Genomic DNA, 5859 nt, shown 5'->3' with positions numbered 1-5859 from the left:
TTTTCATTGGGCATGCATAACTACTTCCAGCAAAGTTCTGCAAATCAGTACTTCAACAGGTGACTAGAGGTATGACATCAAAAATTAAATAAAGATTACATAATTAAACTAATATTTTCAGAAAAGGAATACAGTGGAACTTCATCCTCTGGAACTCGACAGGACCAGCAAAATTTGTTCGAGTTATCGGTAGTTCGAGCCACTGAAAATTATACATTATAAGGGATTTTGCCGAGACCGGACGGTGAGATTGCGTGAAGTGTGGCTTTCGAATGGGCCAAGTTCGAATGAACGAAGCTTGAATGTAGTTTAATATCAACTTTAATTTCCTTATGTACTATAAGCCAAATCTTGTTCAAAAATGTAAATATTTAAAATGTACAACGCAAGCTATATAAACAAATACTGGACAATGTTCAAGACATATTTATGACCAAAAATATTCCGCTTAATTGAGTCAGAAGTGTGGCATTAATAAATCTACATGGACGAGCTGCAGTGAACGCTTACTGAATAGCATGCCAGTCAATATTATTTGCCCGAGGGTCACACTGAGTATTTAGTCTTTGTTTAATCATATGACATCAAAACTAAATTTGCAGATTGATCAAGTTCAGACTTAGCAGTCATCATACATGTGTTGAATATGGACAGATCATTTAGCAAAAACTACCAAATAGTGGTTTAAATAAGAAATAAATAAAACATTGAAACATACATATATATACACAACCTCAAACCAACAAGAAAGCTATTAATGTGTTACAGGAGGCACAACTGGACCCAAGTTGCTCATCCAAAGAAGACCTTGACCTTTGGATCAAGTTTGGTAAACATCCATTAGGCAGAACATTAAAGGTTATTTAAACCTTTTACTATTTTTGTTGCGATGGCCTTAAAAAATTATCAGGAACTTGAAAGAGTCTGGTCCATAAGCTCATGAGAAGTAAATTAAAAAACTTTTCAGCTCTGGTAACAAGTGAAAACATTAAAGGACAAGAGGGCCATAATGGCCCTAGAATGCTCACCAGACATTCACAGCTGTATTGAATAATAATAAGGAACAATTCTGTGATTTTTTTTTTATATGGGCCAGTTGTTTCAGTGGGGAAGATTTTCAAAGTTTTCCATTAAGCCAAATAAGGGAAATTATCCAAATCACATGGTGACCATGTATTTCAATGGAACAAAATGATTTGAAGGAATTTAGTAGAGAGTCACCTAAAGAACATTGCTGTAAAATTATTTTCAAATCCAGCCAACAGTTTCAGAGAAGATTTTCGAAGTTTTCAATATGATAGATCCATATAGGGAAAATTAGTCCCGCCCCTGGGGGCAATGTTATCCATGAAAAAAAAAAAACTAAAGCATTTTGGTAGAGCCCTGCTGTGAAATTATTTTGTAATTAAGCCAGCAGTTTCAAAGAAGATGTTCTTAATACCCTTACAGGGAAATCCAGCCACTCCTGGAAGTTTCAGAGAAGCTTAAGATGTTTATGTATATTTATTATTGTTGACAATTTGGGGCGGACATCTACCTGTACTAACAGCGCCCCCTGAACATTCTGTTTAGGTTATGCTAAAAATCAAGAATGTACTTTTGCATGTAAATGTAGTGGATTCCCTTTTAAAAACTGACAATGTATTCAGCATGTTAAGACAGTGGACCTCCTTTAAAAGACTGTTATGTACTTTTGCATGTTAAGATAGTGGACCCCCTTTTTAAAAACTGACAATGTACTTCAGCATGTTAAGAAAGTGGACCCCTTTAAAAGACTGATAAACTTTCGCAGGTTAAGGAAATAGACCCCCTTTTAAAAATTAAGAAGGTATATATGCATGACCCACAACAATAATGTACCCTATTTCAACATTCTCTGTACCCTATTTCAATATTCTCTGTACCCTATTTCAACATTCTCTGTGTCCTATTTCAATATTCTCTAAACGCTATTTCAATATTCTCTAAATCCTATTTCAATATTCTCTAAATGCTATTTCAATATTCTCTAAACCCTATTTCAATATTCTCTGTACCCTATTTCAATATTCTCTGGATTTCTTTAAGACAAGTATGTGTTCAACAACATCTATGTCTGAAGAATGTAGGATTGCATATTGAGAGTATACATATGTATAGTCATACTGAAACTACTGTCCAATACCTTAAAGATTGTAAATTAAAAACATCAAAAGTTCCTTACCATGTCAATCATACAGTGACATCGGAATATAGCTGTGTTTAACCCTTACCCTGCTACACTTCTATAATGAACTTGTCCATCTTTGAATTTGGACAGCACCATTAACTGTTTAAAGGGGTGCCTACAAAAAAAGATACTGACTGAATAGCAAACAGTGCAGATCATGATCAGACTGCACAGATGTGCAGGCTGATCATGATCTACACTGGTTGCAAAGGCAGAACCAATCGTGTCCAGCATGCTAAGGGTAACATATCAAGTAAGATAGTATTCAGTGATAATTCTTGATAAACAACTGAATTTTGGTATTTTCATAAAATTCTGAAAAAGCAGGAAGTATTTACACATATAAAATTGAACATATTCATTTAAAAAAGAAATGAACAATACACTAATATAATTTATAAACATAAAATGTACAATTTCACTAAATAAAATAAGTTAACTAAACTGCAAAAGAAGTACAATAATACAAGAGGGCAATGGTGGCACTAGATCGCTCACCTGAGTTACACTTCCTGCTTGAACAGTTTGGAAGATGGTTATGCAAAGAAAATGTCTCTGAAATTATTTTGAAGCAATGCCAGTGTTTTGTGACAAGAACATTTAAAAAGTATCTACTAAACATGCTAAATAAATACAGAAGGGTAACATGTGTGGTAAAAGGTTGTGGTAATGATGCCATAGGATTATAAGAGACAATATCAAACAAAAAGATTTCTAAAGTTTCCACAATATACATAAAATTACAGGGGAAAGTGGCCGAACACCCTGGCCCAAGTACCAGATAAGCTTTCGGAGTAAATTGTGTATTACCCCATCATTTTGGCATAAATTGGAAATTGGCTAATCTGCACCCCATGAGTTTTAATTGAGTATTTATGCAAATATGCAGCTTTTCTGTTGTTCTGCTCTGCCTGGTGGACATGTTTTATTGATTCAGAAGTAAACACACAAGGTCCATTTGAGTGAAATTTTTTCAAAATCAGACTTCCGGTTTAGATGTCCCTATTGGCAACCAAGCATCTGAAGAAAAGTGTGGACAGACAGCGAGTGATCACAATAGCTCATCCTGAGCACTTTGTGCTCAGATGAGCTAAAAAGTTACAATGTGCAGGAAGAGCACAATGGATCTAAAGACAACATTTTAAAAGAAATATATTTATAAAATAATTTCAATAAAAATATATATATATATCAAACAAGAGGGCCATGAAGGTCCTGAATGGCTCACCTGACTCTGAATCAGACAGAACAAGCATGGTGAATAACAATTTCAACAAATCTGGAAGAGTTCCATACCAGGATGCTGCACATCACGTTTAACCATTGCCCTACTAAAATTTCTATAATAAACTTGTCCATCTTTCACTTCAGACAGAACCATTAACTGTTAAAAGGAGGACATACCAAAAAGATACTGACTGAATGGCAAACAGTGCAGATCTTGATCAGACTGCACAAATGTGCAGGCTGATCATGATCTGCACTGGTCTCAAAGGCAGAATCAATCATGTCCAGCATGATAAGGGTTAATATTCTTACATTTATAGTGTTCATGAAACTATTGTCTAGGGTTTTTATTATGGCAGATGCCTCAGGTTTTAATCTGACCAATTTTTCATAAATAAAACCGTTCTGACTGATTTTGGATACATAGTTTGTTCACTTTTGCTAGGTTTAACCTTTAGCCTGCTGGCGGCAAGTGATTCTGCCTTTGCGACCAGTGCAGACCAAGATCAGTCTGCACATCCATGCAGTCTGATCATGGTCTGCGCTGTTCGCTATTCAGTCAGTAAATTTTCAGTAAACACCCCTTAAAATGATAAATGGTACTGCCTTAATTGAATGATGGAGCAGTCCATTATAGAAATTTAGCAGGCTAAAGGTTAATGTCAAACTGACAAATATAAAGTTCATAATTTATGGTGACTGGAGATTTTCATGGAGGAGGAGCACCAAGGTTCCCCTCTGTGCATAATTTCAGGTACAGGAGGGCACCTTGGTAGAACCACTGACCTTCCCTAATCTAATCCAGCAGGATGGCTTCCCCATCCCCATGAAAAAAAATCTACCTCCCAAGCAACCTTTCTGATCCAAAGCAGTCAGGAGCAAGTGATTTGAAGTAAGACACTCTAACCAATCAGTCACAGAGGCCCTCAATGTGTGTAACAGGTAGAAAATACAGCATCTTAGGTGTTAACAAGTTTTTCCATTATCTGATCTAGTGAACTTATTTTGGACCCCAGATTATCCTTTTTTTAATCCTGTCCTAAATACAGTAAAGACAAACAGACTGGGCTAGATTTATTTCGATCTGGTACTCAATATGACTTTTGAAGTGTTAACAAATTTTTTCTTGTTATCTTTCCGGGCATGAAACAGACCCTCTTAACCTTTGTCCCTCAAGTGTGACCTTGACCTCTGAGTTAGGGGGTCTGGACCTTGCATGCCACTTTTCATCTCATAATGGGGAACATTTGTGCAAAGTAATTTTAGAATGTCAGAGTTATTGACCGGACATGAAACAGACCCTATTAACTTTTGACCTCCAAGTGATATACAGGTCTGGGATTTAAGTGCAACATGTCTTTTTATTCTGGGGAAAATTTGTGCCAGGTTGTTTTAAAATCCCTAAATGGATGGCAGACTTATGGACTGGATGCAGTGTGACGGATGGGCAGACATAAAGGTGGTTGACAACTAAGACAAATTTATCAAACTCAAAGAGTCATAGCTACAATACTGCAAAAATCTTGGTCACTTTTAAACTTGTGCCCATCAACTTACTTAAGATGCAACTTTTACAATGACTGCTGGATTCCACTGCTGAGTGGTAAAGTTTGCTTACTTTGAATCACTAGCCCCTCACTGTTGTGGCTTCAAAACCTTATTTGGGGAACAGAATTCTTCATGTGAGGAAGCCATCCAGTTGACTTATGGAAGGTTGGTGGTTCTACCCCAAGTGCTCGCCCATACCTGAAACGATGTTCATTGGGGCAACTGCGGTGTTCCTCTACCACCAAAATCTGGAAGTGACCTAACCCGTGTTGGTGTAATGTTTAACAACCAAAATAAAAACAAACAAAAAACAAAAAAAGAATTACAACCTCACATGTGTTAGCAATATGAAATATGACAATTTTGGCTATTTCATGGGCCACACCTCTTGTGCTATGGGAGCAACCTTGCCTGTCAATACAATTCAAATCTTGTGGCCATGAACAGTGTACATACATGAATAGTAACCAGATCAACATTCCAATATGTAATTGACTCCATCTCATCTCTAATGATGATCCATATAAAATATAAAATTCTAAATACTGTAAAACTTATTTTCTGCGGGTTGTTTTTTTTCATGATTTTCTAAATTTCTCATAGGCTTTTAATTCGCGAGGTTGCCACATCGAAATCGGGAATTTCCAGTTTTTATATACATATAACACTTAATAAAATTAAGACAGAGATTTAAGTGAGACAAAGGAATTCGCGAGATGGTTCATTCGCAAAATTTCGCAATAATAAAAACCTCACAAAAAAGTAGACTTTTACAGTTACTGTACACTGTATCTACACAAATACTGTTCTATTTTCATGCCTCATGCATTAATTCTAGCCTTGGCTTCCTTGTTCAATAAAAGCAACTATTGGGA

Source organism: Mercenaria mercenaria, chromosome 14 (assembly GCF_021730395.1).
Source record: "Mercenaria mercenaria strain notata chromosome 14, MADL_Memer_1, whole genome shotgun sequence".
In the NCBI taxonomy this organism is placed as follows: domain Eukaryota; kingdom Metazoa; phylum Mollusca; class Bivalvia; order Venerida; family Veneridae; genus Mercenaria; species Mercenaria mercenaria.
Note: the sequence above shows the minus strand (reverse complement) of the source record.